The sequence below is a fragment of the Rhinolophus hipposideros genome, assembly GCF_964194185.1.
Source record: "Rhinolophus hipposideros genome assembly, chromosome: 16".
NCBI classification, from domain to species: domain Eukaryota; kingdom Metazoa; phylum Chordata; class Mammalia; order Chiroptera; family Rhinolophidae; genus Rhinolophus; species Rhinolophus hipposideros.
Window position 1 is genome coordinate 8,191,934 of NC_138062.1, and position 15,947 is coordinate 8,207,880.

Consider the following 15,947-nt stretch of genomic DNA (forward strand, 5'->3'; position numbering starts at 1 on the left):
TTCATCCTTTAAGCTTTATGTTAATAACTGTCCTTGCTGTCTAAGCCCTCGGCTGTCCACCTGCTTCCCAGCATTAGGTCTTCAGACTGCAACCTTACTGATTCATTTTCCTCATTCCATTTTTTCCATCAATTGATTTTTTTCTGTTTTTGAAACTCTTTTAACTTAGTGAATTATGCCCTTCTCACCAGGAGAGCAGTAGAACTGAAAATCACTGCTTAGCGAGAGTCCGTAAAGATGTATTCCTGCTGAGATTCATTCTATATACAATTTGAGGGTTCTCAAAATTGCAAATTAGCCAGTAGTGACCAGTTGGCCCCACAATGGAGTAACTGTACTCCTGGGACGAGACATACCAGAGCAGACAGGTCCAAACTGTTTACAAGGGTCCTGGTTCTAAGAACAAGGGGGGTATAAGCTGGACTAACAATCACATAAATTACAACCACCTGTTAGCAGAAGCCAAAGATGCCAAAGATATAACCACCTACTGTCCTGATTAGTCTCATACATAACCAAAGTAAAAGCACAAAAATCTGACACTCAGTCTGTGTTCTTAAACTTCCCCTCTGAAAGAGTACACCAAATACTCTTACTCCCCTAACTCCTCCTTTATGTTTTTAATATTATATTCTTCCCTTTCTGACAATTTGTTGATGGCTGCATTAGTTTTATCTGGCCCTTTTTTATTTTACGTATTCACTCCTTTTCTCCCATTATTATTAAATGAAAATATCTAAATAACTACATTCAACCTACATTATAACCAGCCTTTTCCTGCTTTTATACTTACCTTCATTTAAACTTTTCTGGTAGGGAATTTCAGAATACTCACAGCATGACAGGATAATATCAGCTCTGTCATTTTAATATTTCCTCTCCCCTCCCCATAAGCATGGGGATTTTGTTAGTGATTTGTTAGCATCCTTTAAAAAAGTAAATAAACTTTTTTATTAAAATATAACTAACAGCATTATAAATGGACAAAAATCATGAGTATAAGTATTAATGAATTGTCACATTATTTTTCCCAGGTCTTTAGCCACTGCGTTGAGGAAAAGTATCTCCCAGTACCCTGGAAGCCCCACTTCCGCCCAGTTACCCACTGCACTCCTCAAGGAAATCTGCCCTGACTTTTAATGCCATAAATTGGTAGTGCCTGCTTTTGAACTTCACATGGATTCTTTTATACATTCTTTTGAGAATGGCTTCTTTCATTCACAGTATGTTTTTGATATTTATGCATGTTGATACCTGTAGTTATTCATTTTTAATGGTGTATGCTAGTTCAGTGCATGAATATACAGTATGTCATTTGTTTATCTGTTCTGGACAACTGGATTTTTTCCAAGATTTTGCTATTATGAAAAATACTGCTATGGAAAATCTTAACTCTTCTTTTGGTGTATATATGTACACAATTCCATTGGCTCTATAGCCAGCAGGGGAAGTGCTAAGTCATAGGAATGTGTCTTCAATTTTAACAGATACTTCCAGCTTCCCAAAAAGTTGCACCAACAGCAATGAGAGATTCAGTTGCTCCACATCTTCAGGTATTGTCAGTGTTGTATTTGTTTGCAATCTTGGTAGGTGTCATTATGGTTTTAATTTGCATTTCCCTGTTTATTAAAGGAGTTGAACATCTTTTCATATGTTCTGTGACCAATAGGATATCTTCTTTGTGAAGTCCCTGTTTAATATCTTGCCCATTTTTCTACTGAATTGTCTGATTTTCTTTATTGATTCATGAGAGTCTTTCCATATTCTGTGTCAGTTATATGGATGATAACCTTTGTCAAATGTATGGCAAGTATATTCTTCTACTCTGAATGTGCCTTTTCACTTCTTATTGGTATGTTTTAATTAAGACATATTGGTATGTCTTAATTTTATGTAGTCCAATTTACTAATCTTTATAGCTCGTCGTTCGTGCCCTGTTTAAGAAATGTTTGCCTAATGTAAGGCCGTGTATATATGTCCTATGTTATCTTCTTCAAGCTTTGTTTTTAACCTTTTACTTTTAGATTAGCAATCAACCTGGAATTGATTTTTTATATAGTTTGATGCAGGGGTCAAGTTTTTTGTTTTTTCGTCTTTGTTTTTTCAAACGGGTATCCAATAGACCCAATATCACTCATTAAAAAACTATCCTTCCCCCACTTTTCTGCAGTGCCAGCTTTGTCCTGAATCTCGTGTGGTCTATTTCTGGTCTTTCTATCCTATTCCATTGGTTTATTAGTCTATCCTAGCACCAATATCACAGTGTCTTGATTATCTTGTAGGGTAAGTCTGAAACATTTTTCTTTTAATCCTTTCAACTCTGCTTAGCGCTTGGCATTTCTATCAGAATTCTGGAATCAAACCGTCAGTGTTTACCCAGTTGTAGTAAGACTAACTACACTGACTTCCAACGTCTTTGTTCTTTCTGCAAGTAATCGGGCACAGGATTTCTTCACGGCATATCACAACACAAGCTTTTTCTTCTATACAACCAAATGTTCATCCAGGCCCTTGCCGCTCTACATAGTGCACAGAGCACCTACGTGCATCTCTTCAGCTCACAGAGATCTATTTGCACATCCATCCCTGAGGGTCGCTGTGCTCTGCTCTCTCTAGCTGTCTCTAAACCCAGATCCATAGAAAATTCAGAACTGGGGTTGGATGATGCTATTGCCCTCCAGTTTCCAATCCTCTCCCTTTGTCCTTTTTAAAAATATATTTAGTTAAAACTCCTGACTTCATTTTGTTGGTTATTTCACCTTTCTCCCATGAAAACAGCAGCCAAACAATTGTTTCGACGAATGTTAAAAGTCTCCAAACTCTGAAATAAGAACATTGCAGCCAGAATTTTCCCTCTTCAACAACATGAGTGTGCTGCTCAGTGCTTGAACTTAGGTGCCTGCTTTTATGTTTAGCCTTTGACTGAATCTTTAGCATCAGTCCCTATTCTTTCTCCCAGAGAAGGAGAGAAAAAGATTGGCTTTGTAGTCAGAACAAGTTGGGTTCAAATCCAGGTTTGCCATTTAGTAGCTATACTTGCAGCATATAATCTACTGGGAAAACTAAATGAAATGATATATTTTAAGCTTCTAAAACAGTGCCTGCTTATTAGGAGTTTCTTGTCAACTGCTGCCTTTTCATTCTTGTATTTCAGTACAATTCTCTTTCTTAAAACATATTTTATAGAAACTATAATCTTTGTCTTTGGGGGCTATGATTAATGTTCTGTCTTCTGTCTTACTCCTACCATCCCTTTTGCTTTTTTTCTCCTGACACACCATAAAAATCTCTATACGTAATGTTTGCATTATTGCTTAATAATCTTGTTCTTCTCTAATACTCTTAGCTCTAATTATAACTGCTCAAATGTATTTGAGTATAAATTTTCCACCTCTTTTTTTGACCTTTTCTCTTTCTCTTCATAATTTCCATTACTTTTTTGCAGCTGGCTATCTTTATTGATTCTTACCTCTGAGGAGTTCTAGGCACCCAGTGTCTTTAGGTCAGTCAACTCCCTCTGAACACTGCATGACAGGCACCTCCCTTTGTGTCTCTTCTGGACTTCCCACTCCCACAAGCCAGCTCTGCGTGGTTTGTCATCTCTACAGTGCTGCAGCGTATTCACCACCTGCCACTTCGTGCACTGAAGCACTGATGCACTTCATCCGTGTCCATCTACAGGAGTCGCTCTACTCGAAGCTAATTTAGGGAGAATGTGCCTCCTTTTTAGCATAACATCTTTTCTGACTGTGACACTGAAAATTCATATTAGTATAACAGATTTCAGTGAAAGCAGCTCTTTTCATTTTTATTCTGCATCCAGGAATGTATCTCTATAATAGGTTCCAAAATAAACATAAAAGTACCCCGCCACCCCGACTCAGGTGGTTGAGTCAGCTCATCAGGCTGACTTCTTCTTCCTTTAGGATGGGTTCTTTTCAAAAAGAATCTTCAGTTCCTCTTACAAAGAAGTACCTGGCAAGTAAGTTCCCAGAGAGGCTAACACATGTCTAAATTAGCTACGATGAGAATGAACTTCAGCTAGGACCCCTAATGTGCTGTCAAGCATACCAAGAAAACTGCCTTTCTACACTGTATTTATGGAAACTAGGAATGTTCCTTCTTGGTTTTTTTCTCCTAAAATACAGTTGGATTCCACCCCCAATACTACCCTTCCTGTAATATATGGGGAAGGTGACTCGATCTTTAATAATTTTTCCTTTCACATTTCATTTAGAGTCATACACATGTACTTATCTGATCTTCTCTCTTCACCAGAATATAAATTTTCCAAACATGATTTCATTTTTAAGACATCCATACTGTGGTTTGAATAAAGCAAATTCCTGCCCTGTAAAACTTTCCTCCCTTACTGACCAGCAAAAACAGTCACAATCCAGGTCTTTCATGCACAATATATTTCCCTTTTGGTATTCAGTCTTATTCCTTATACTAAGTCACAACCCCACGTCTCTCGCCTCAAATCCCAAAGGTCTCTTAACGTTCTCTACTCTCTTAAAGCACAGAAACTCAGCATGCTCAGATCACAGAATACTACAGAGATCAGGAAGCTCAAAAACTTCAGAAAACACGTGAGGAAAGTGAGACAAAAAGTTTAAGAGATTTGATCAAGCTCATACAGGTGGAAACAGCATCACCAGCCCCATTTTGCTTTATTTTTTTATTTTTTTGATGTGCAGGAATAAGATCATATCCTTAAAATGTGTGTCACTATCACAGTACAGTTAAATTTTTTGCAAAATTTTGCATCCAAGAATACATTCCTCTCACTATCATTTGGTTTTTACTGAGGACATGGTTAAATCAAGCACATTTATAGGGCAAATATGGTACACCTAACATAATACAAAGCATTACAAAGCCAAAGATTAAGGAGCCTTAAGGAACTTTGGGGGAAGACAAAATATGTCTTTCACTTAGTCCCATCCTATCTGGCTAGAATTCTAAGGCTGTGATAAAGGAAGTGGGTCTTCTTGTCTTTCTGCTGGGCTAAAACTGGGGATCCAGGCTGATAGATGAAAGACCTAAAATGCTTCTCATTCTTCCCCATCACTCAGGAGTAGCACTGAAATCCACAATCGCTTTTAACACTTTTAATTCTCTCATTGTATGAATTGACCCAAGGTGTACTAATTCCACTAAAAACTGTATTTAGAACTATCCAAATTACTACTTTCCTCTTTTATTCACATGGTCATAGACATATTTCTAATAAGACTTGGTTGTCGTAATAATACTTTACATTTGTTAAAACAATTTCATTAATACATTTATTAAAGAGAGGGTAACACTCATTATTCTTCTTTAATTTATAATTAGGAATTTGCTCAAAGCATGATCATGGTGTCAACTCATTGCCTAGTAACTGAATTAAGACAAAGACAAAGACCCCAAATTTATACCCTCGTACCTCATTTCTTTAGAAATAACTATTTTGATTTATTTGTTCATCTCAAGCTTATTGCCAACCTATCTAAGTTGTCAAGGATTATACGAAAATTCTTGCTGATAAAAAGGGATTTGTTCACCGTTTTCAAACCAAGAACTTTGTTGAGTTCCTTAATCAAGAATCACTTCGTGGCATTTTTGACTTGCTATAGTTATTAACTGATTGTTATATACCCTGCCAAATATCACCTACCTCACTCTAAGTTACAAGAGTACAAAATAATAACGATAACACATTGAGAGCAAGCCATAAAATATAGATTGGATCATTCCTCTCTAACACTGAAGAAAAACACCAAGCGTGAAAGAAAGAGCAGTGCCATGCATTCCAAACCTAAATGAGTAATTTATTCAAAGCCAAACCTCAACTGGAGACTGAACAAGCAAAACTTTTTAGTTTATTCTAACAGTATGAGGAAGGAAGTAAATATTTTTATCCATTTAGTGTCACCAAGCTCTTTATTTTATATTGTACGGTTATAATTCTTGTCATTGAATCATGAATCTCCGGAACAAGCTATAGATTCATTTAAAAGTAACTTTTTAATCATTCAAAGGCTAAACACCTCAACTTCATGCAAGTGAACACAGTTTTCCAATTATCTCTTCTGTGAGTTTGATTTCTTTGGAAAATTGGTTATATGAGGTAATACGCACAAAACGAGGCTGGCTCACTTAATAATGCAGGTGCAATTCTAATTCATAAAATTTGTCTTTTAAACTATTAAATACTTCAGTCTCCTGGAAATCTAGACATTATCCAATACAAGCAAAGAGGAGCAAATGCTTAACTCATATTAACTAGCCCTTGGATCAGAAATATCACATAGTATAATGGAATGAACTAGAAGCCCAATGTTTAAAACTACCTCCACTGCAATTGCCTTGTCATTATAAGCAATTTTCTTAACCTCACAAAACAGTGGATATCTCTAGAATTAATTGGTACTAAATACGTAATTGGCAATAACCTGATTTTACCTAACTGACAGAATTAATGGAAATATCTATAAGATAACTTGAGACATAGTGAAATAAATAGTAGCTCAGAGTCCAGGAGATGGAAACACAAGGATACACAGCAAAAAAATATCTAAGTAACAAGTTGAAAAGTAGGAAAAGATGAGCTATTCTCTAAACTCCTTTGATATGTGGCTATTTGCCGTATGGTTGATAACTAATGTATCTCATATGCTCCAGGACAAGATGGCTTCACTAGTGAATTCTATCAAATACATACGAAAGAAATACCAATTCTGCACAGATTCTTCCAAAAATAGAAAGAAAAAAAAAGGTAAGACTTTCCAACTCATTTTAAAAGACAATATCACTCTGACCAAAACCAGATAAAGATACTACAAAAAAAAAGTATTTACCACTATCCATCACAATCATGGATACAAAAAAAAAAAAAAAAACACAATAAAATACTAGCAAATCAAATCCAGCAATGTATAAAAATGATCACATCATAACCAAGTGGCATTTATAGTGGTAATGCAAGGCTGGTTTGACGTTGGAAAATCAATCAATGTTATACATCATATAAACAGATTAAATAAGACAAAACAAATAGTGATCTCAACAGAGGCAGAAAAAGCATTTTTATAAAACACATCACCCATTCATGATTAAACCTCTAACAAAATGAGGCATAAAGAGAACTTCCTTGCTTGATAAAGCTAACATCATACTTAATAGGGAAAAAAATGAACGCTTCCTCCTTAAGATCAGAAACAAAAGATGCTGGAACAATTGAACATCCATCTGCAATAAATAAGTAAACAAACAAGCAAACTCAACCCATCCCTTGCACCATAACAAATACCTAAAAACAAACCTTAGAATAAGAAAATCTTGCAACGTTGGATTAAGCAAAAACTTCTTGGAACACAAAAGGCATAAATTATAAAGAAAAAAATCAATAAATTGGACTTCATCAAAATTAAAACCTACTCTTCAAAAGATGGCTAAGAAAACAAAAAGACAAGCTATAGGCTATGAGAAAATATTTGCAAAAGATATATAGACATATCTCATTTTATTGCACTTCCCTTTATGTGCTTTATGGATATTGTTTTTTTTACAAATTGAAGGTCTGTGACAACCCTGCATCAAGCAAGTAAAGAAGTACCATTTAATACAACAGCATTTGCTCACTTCATGTTGCTGGGTCACATTTTGGTGAATCTCACAATATTTCAAAATTGTTCATTGATCAGTGATATTTGTTGTCACTACTGCAATTGTTATGAGGCACCAGGAACAACACCCATATAAGACAGTGACTTAATCAACAAATGTGTGTTCTGACCGCTCCACCAACTGACCATCCCTCACCTTTCTCCCTCTGCTCAGACTTCCTTGAGACACACTAATATTGAAATTAGGCCAATTAATAACTCAACAAAGGCCTCTATGTGTTCACGTGAAAGGAAGAGTTGCACAGCTCTCATGTTAAATCAAAAGCTAGAAATAATTAAGCTTAGTGAGAAAGACATTTCAAAAGCCAAGATGGGCCAAAAGCTAGGCCTCTTGCACCAAACAATTGGCCAAGCTGTGAATGCAAAGGAAAAGTTCTTGAAGGAAATTAAAAGTGCTACTCTAGTGAACACACAAATTACAAAGCAAAACAGCCTTACACTGATACGGAGAAAGTTTTTGTGGTTTCGATAGAAGATCAAATCAGCCACAACATTCCATTAAGCCAAAGCCTAATGCAGAGCAAGGCCCTAATTTTCTTCAATTCTATGAATGCTGAGAGAGGTGAGGAAGGTGCAGAAGAAAAGTCTGAAACTGGCAGAGGTTAGTTCATGAGGTTTAAGGAAAGAAGCCATCTCTATAACATAGAAGTACAAGGTAAAGCAGCAAGTGCAGATGGAGAAGCTACAGCAAGTTATCCAGAAGATCTAGCTAAGATTATTATTGAAGGTGGCTACACTAAACCACAGATTTAAAACGTAGATGAAACAGCCTTCTTTTGGAAAAAGATGCCATCTAGGACTTTCATAGTTAGAGAGAAGTCAGTGGCTGGCTTCAAAACTTCAAAGGACAGGCTGACTCTCTTGTTAGGAGCTAATGCAGCTGGTGACTTTAAGTACAAGCCAATGCTCATTTACCATTCCGAAAATCCTAGGGCTCTTGGGAATTATGCTAAATCTACTGTCCTGTGCTCTATAAATGGAACAACAAAGCTTGGATGACAGCACATCTGTTTACAATACGGTTTACTGAATATTTTAAGCCCATTAGTGAGACCTATTGTTAAAAAAAATTGTTTCAGAATATCACTACTCGTTGACAATGCACCTGGTCAACTGAGAGCTCTGAGGAAGATGTACAATGAGATCAATGTTATTTTTATGCCTACCAGCACAACATCCATTCTACAGGCCATGGATGAAGGAGTAATTTTGACTTTCCAGTCTTATTATTTAAGATATACATTTTATAAGGCTATGGCTGCATAGATGGTCATTTCTCTGATGGATCTGAGCAAAGTGAATTGGAAAACTTCTGGAAAAGATTCACCGTTCTAGATGCCATTAAGAACATTTGTGATTCGTGGGAAGAAGTCAAAATTAACAGGAGTTGGAAAAAGTTGCTTCCAACTCTCAGGAATGACTTTGACATGTTCAAGACTTCAGTAGAGGAAGTCACTGCAAATGTGGTGGAAACAGCAAGAGAAATAGAATTAGAAGTGAGCCTGAAGATGTGACTGAATTACTGCAACCTCGTGATAAAACTTAAACTGATGAGGAGTTGCTTCTTATGGAGAGCACAGAAAGTAGTTCTTGAGATGGAATCTACTCCTGGTAATAATGCTGTGAAGATTGTTGAAATGACAACAAAGGATTTAGATTATTATATAAAGTTCATTGATAAAGCAATGGCAGGGTTTGAAAGAATTTACTCCAATTTTGAAAGAAGTTCTGTGGGTAAAAACGCTACCAAAGCACATTGCATGCTACAGAGAAGTCATTCATGAAAGAAAAAGTCAATCAATGCAGCAAACTTAATTGTTGTCTTATTTTAAGAAATTGCCACAGCCACCCCAACCTTCAGCAACCACCACCCTTATCAGTCAGCTACCATCATCATCGAGGCAGGACCCTCTACCAGCAAAAAGGTTACGACTCACTGAAGGTTCAAATGATAGTTAGAATCTGTTAACAATGAAGTATTTTTATATTAAGGTATGTACATTTTTTAGACATAATGTTATTGAACACTCGATAGACTACAGTATAGTGTACACAACTTTTATATGCACTGAGAAACCAGAAAATTCGTGTGACTCACTTTATTACAATATTCATTTCATTGAAGTGGTTGGAAGTGAACCCACAATATCTACAAAGTGTCTCCTGTATCAGAGGACTAGCACTCAGAATTTTTTTAAATCTCTCAAAAATAAATAATAAGAAAGCATACAACTCAATAAAGAATAGGCAGAAGATTTTAACAGATACTTCACCAAAGATTATATACAAATGGCAAATAAACACACAAAAAGATGCTCCATATCATTAATCATTGGAGAATTGAAAATTAAAACTACAATGTGACACCACTACACAACTATTAGAATGGCTAATATTTAAAATGACAATATCAGAAGCTGGCAAAGATGAAAAGAAACTGGAGCTCTCATACTTTGCTGATAGAAATGCAAAATGACACAGCCACTTTGAAAAAGTTTACCAATTTTTTTATAAAATTAATCACACCCTTACTGTATGATCAAAAATCCCAATACAATATATCTAGCTAAGAGCAATGTAAACATGTCCAGAGAAAAACCTGTATGCAAATTTTTACAGCTACATTATTCATAACTTCCAAAAACTGAAAACAACTCAAATGACTATCAGCTGATAAATAGATAACCAAACTGTGGCATGTTTACATAATGAAATACTATACTACTCATCAATCTAAAGAATGAATTACTGATACATGTAACAACATGGGTAAATATCAAATGCAATATGTGGCGTGAAAAAAGACTCAAAGTGCTACATACTGTATGATTCCATTTATGTCATATTCTGGAAAAGACAAACCCACATTGAGAGAGGACAGATCAGTGGTGGGCGCCAAGGTGTAGGGTGGGGTGAGGGGGTTCACTACACATGAGCATGAGACAACTTTCAAAATTGATAGAAATGTTCTATATCTTGACTGTGATGATGGTTACATGACCAGAGTAATGGGATCCACAGCCCATTGATTAAAACAGGAATTCAATGTTCATATTTTTGAGAGACAGAGAGAAAAAGAGAGAGAGAGATTTTTCTCCTTTCCATCATATTCCAGCTAATAATTATAGAAAGATAATAGAACTTCAAAATCACCATTTGGCAACTATCATATATCTGATTCAGACAAAACAGCAAAAGATGCTAAAACCAGTGAGTGAAACTTCAATAAGGAATAGAATACTTACATGAACTCAAAATATCTCTGACAAATGCTTACTAATTAGTAACTAATGAGTACAAAATACTGATTGATGGATTGTAGAATGGAGAAACCAAGTAAACTTTAAATCAACATTATCAGTAAGGGCACAAATTGATTTTATGTGTTTGCTAATATAAAGTGTAGTGAAGAAAACAGCATCCTTTCTATAACTTTTTTGCCAAAAAACTCTACATTCTGAACCTAAGCATGAAGAAATATTAGCTAAACCGAGAGATTTTTCTACAAAAGAATTGGCTTGAACACTTTTAAAACATCTAGGTCAAGAAGCAAAGTCAGGCTAAAGAATTGCTGCACGTTGAGGAAATCAAAAAGATGTGGCAATTAAGTGACACTCTTGTAGTTGAACTGATTCCTCCGCCAGAAGTTTTGTTTTTCCTGTTGTATCCTCTCCTCGTTCCCCTTTTCCTCTCTCCCCCACAACTCCACCTTCCTCTTTCTCTCCTTCTCCTCCTCCTCCTTCTTCTTCTTGTCTATTGCTGTAAATGACATTATTGGGACAATCACTGAAATTTGAACAGGGTTTGTGGGCTATATAGTACTCTTGTATTAATGGTAATTTTCTAATATATATATATATATATGTATCAGAAAAAATATATATGTAAATATACATATATATCAGAAAATTATGAAAGTAGGAAATAGGCATGGGTATTTAAGAATAACAGTACCACATCTGCTAAATACTGTCAAATGGAAAGAAAAATGATAGAGACAGATGACAGATACACACATACATTCATACATATATGGATACATAGATACGTAGATAAAAGAGGAAAATGTGCTAAAATGTTAACAATTGGGGAATTAGGACAAAGTCTAAACAAGATTTCTTTGTAATGTCCTTGCAACTTTTCTGAGATTGAAAATATTTCAAAATAAAAGGTTTTAAAACAATAGCAGTATTGTATCTCTTCCCTCCTCAACTTTTTTTTTTTAATCTTGAATTCCACAAAGATATAAATGACCAGTTAGGAAAACTCATTACTGTATTTTTCCCTTACATTCTCCTATAGGTTTTTTCAAATTAAAAAATAAAAAAGGCATAAAAGCTGCGATATTAGAGGAAAAAATACTTTTATGAAAACCATGAAGATTGTCCAATCGTGCTTTCTCATTTATGTGATTGTTACTGGATCTTTCCTTCAAATTGGTCACAGTTCAGAGTTGTAAATACATCCGGCCTTGTGACTTTCTCATAAAATCTATTTATTAAGGTTTCCATGAAAAAAAAAAATGCACCCCTGAAGAAAGTCTTTTGACCTGACACCACACAGCATTGGACTAAAAAATACTTTTCCGGTGAAATATTTGAAAACCCACAGCCATTTAGTGATACATATGTGCATGTTGGAACTGAAAGTATGAGCCTACTTTGTATGAGGTTTGTGGGTCTATAATTACCAGTATTAAATTATGTGTTCAACACTGACTTACTGCCATATTTATTATTGATATTAAAAGTGCTGAGTACAACATGTGACATGGTCTTATGATAATATGTGGCCCTTATCTAAAATAAAGCCCTCCATTTTCTCTTTGCATGACCCTTATGAATGCAGTGTAATAAACTGCACAGAGTTTTTAGTGGTGGAAGCATGTTAGAAAGTACTGATTACCTCTAAAATTAACATAACAACACAATGGTAAAATGTTATTTAAAATCTACAGAAGCTGATTAAAGAGAACACAAATATCTCTATTCTAAATAACTGGACATACCATATTGTAACTCCAACCAAAAATAGAAGAAATTGAGAAAGTTGAGTTATTAATTTTGAGGGGTCTTTTTTGTTTGTTTTTGTTTTGTTTGTTAGTTTAGTTTATCTAATCCACTTAAATGTGAAATATCTCACACAATGGGCATTTCAGAAAGAAAAAGAATTGCCCTTGCTGGATGTACTTTCTAAATCCAGTCACAGCCCATTGGCAAATGCTGGGCACATTCTTAGGGCTGACGGAAGAGCCGTGGAGCGTACTGAGCGTCTCCTAAGACCCGTCAGACCAGCAGCAGCCGCCACGGTCACTGCTGAAGAGGCCTTGACATCCTATTAAAGAAAAAGACCGTGGGTACTTTGGGAGGGAATTCCTTTTTTATATATTGGAATTTTGTTTTTGTTGCCTAAGTAAATCTGTGAAAGAGCAGGGCTGGGGTCTCCCTCTCCTTTGCTCTTCATTCCACTAGGGTCAAACATTTTTAAGGCTGCATGGATTTGAGAAGGCATCCCCTACCAACAGGGAGAAGAATCCCTAATGCAGATGTGATTCTGCAGAAAGAGGAATTCTGCATTTTCACAATAAGATTCAAAGCTTGGAGTCAATAAAAAGTTTCTTAAAGGCCAGAAAACATCATCTTTTTTTATTTCCTGTCTAGCCTGAAGCAGGCCTCGCTGAGTCCCCAGGCTGTACTTCTCCATAAGGGAGCCTTTGCCATCTCATTGCAAACTGAGTTGTCATTCATTTGGAAAACATGTCTAGTTGGTAACTGCAAATCAAAAGAAAAAGTACAGTCATAACAGAGAGGAATAAAAATGTGGCTTATACGAAATTTCTAGAAATTTAAAGTAATGCCCCAACTCCCAGGATCCCCATCAGAGCCTCACTCAGTCATTGTTACGGTGCAATAATTGTCCTCTATGCACAAGGTTTTAAATCAAATTTCGCTCTGAAGGCTGAGGTTTAGGAGTACTGCCTAATCCAGGAGCTGGTCCTTTCCAAAATCATGTGCTTTATTTCAAAACAATCCTAACTCCTGTTTCCAGTTGAACTGTATACAGAGATATTGTGCTCTGATGTAGAGGGATAAGATGACAAATTATTGCTTTTAGCAAAGTAAGGTAAACAATAATTAATTTTTATAATCTTATTTTATGTAGTTTTCTGATAGCATACAAATACTTTGATACAAGTTTGTACCAACAAGTTTGTACCAACAAAACTCCTATATCAGGAGTTTTATTTCTCTATGTTATGATAAGCTAAGTAGCCCCTGAAAACAAGATGTCACTATTGTGAACTGAGCCAAGCCAGTTTAGTCTTGTACACTTTTAGGTGGTTTTTGGTGGAAAATCAGGGTCAGTGAGAAGAGCGGGTTAGCTACTCCCCACAATGCCACTGGTTCTAACTGAAGCTTCAGACCAGGTTCTGTCCCACAACAGACATCTATTCAATGTTCCTTCCACACGTTGTGTAAACTCAGTGAAGTCCCAGCTTTGGCCTTTCAGGGGTCTCTGCATGAAACATTAATTCAGCCAGGACTGGCCAAATGAGCTGTGGAGCCCAGTGCAAAATAAAAATGGTGAGTCCCGTCTTCAAAATTCATAAACAATGCAGGCAGGCAACAGCAGAGCATGAAACAGAACGTGAGTCCCTTTCCAGCACAGGGCACACAACCACCATGTACTCAGCACAGACACAAGATTCCAGAGACAAGACTCTGTCACTTCACAAAAAGCATCAGGTAACAACAGATTTTCCTAAATCTCTGTCTGGACAAATAATTGATTTGAAATCAAGCATGAGGTGCCATCCCTGACTGTGAAACCTTTAAATCTCACTAGGTTATGATATCCTATTAAGTACGAGGAGTGTCTCTTTTTAAACAATCTACATACACCAAATAGCTCTAATTTTACCACTGGCGCATGCATAATCACTGACTATCGAAACCGCAGCCGTCATGAAAGACACTGACCTCCAAGGAACGTGTGCTGCAGACACGAGAAGGTACTGCAAGTGTTGTATGACTTTTAACCAAAACTGGGAATTCTCAATCAGATACAAAAAGATAAGGGAAAGTGTTGACACGGCGACTAAATAAATGTGGTTTGTGGGGAGGAACGTGATGAGGTAGTTCCTGAACATGTAGTATTGGATTGTCCCTGGCTGGTGAAATAGAAATCCTCTTGCCCTAAAACTGAGGCAAGTTATCATCCACAAGTGATGCTCCAACTCCGCTTACATCTTCAGGATTTGACAGTTGTCAGCACAGCCCTCCTCTGGGACCCAGGACACAAAATTTAAAGAGAAACTTCCCCTTACTTCCCCCTTAATCCTCTCCTACTCCTGTTCTCACAGACACATCCCTCTGACCAGAAATTCCTTAAGAGACTTGGCAATCAAGTAACGCTTCCAGAACCCCTAGCCAAGGACAAAGAAGATAAAGTGAAAAAATCCAAAAGTTGAAGATGCAAGCCTTAGTCTTGGAAAAAGGAGAGAAGTGTTACATCCAGAACAGAAATAAAAGCTCAGAGGTTGTTAGTCAGATTGAAAGAGAGATCTGGCAAGTGCAGGTCAAACAAAGGGCAGGCTCACAGAGTTTTGGGACCTTAGCACTGTCCCTCCATTGCATCACAGAGAGTCAAGTTTTTATCCACATCACCCTAGTTAGTCCACCTATGGGGGTCCTTCCTGACCACCCCTTTTCCACGTGAGGAGACTGGGAGATTAACTGATTTACGACGCATGATTACACCCCACATAATTGCCATCCCGCCATTAAAACTCAAGCCTAACTCCATATTATCTGTTCTTAACACTATTCTATTAATATATTACCTCATGTCGAGAGGAGATGAAGGCAGTTACAGGGGATGAAGCAGGGATGAGACACAGATGACCAGCATGAATGGAAAGAGAAGAACTGCAGAGATAGATGGATGGATGGATGGACAGATGGATGGATGGATGGATGGATGGATGGATGGATGGATGGATGGATGATGGATGGATGGATGGATGGATGGATGGATGGATGGATGGATGATGGATAGATGGTAGGTAGTAGATAGGTAAGATTGGATTACATAGATAATCACATTTTACTGGCTTCTGAATTCTCAATTTTAGAGTAATGTGTAAAGGCAAATTTTGCTCCCCTCAGTTGATAGTATAATAAAAAAGCCAACCCAACAGTTCTGGATGCAGGAAATATGAATGTGTCAGCAAGTCAAAGTTGGTGTCTTTCCATGATACTCAGAACCAAGAAT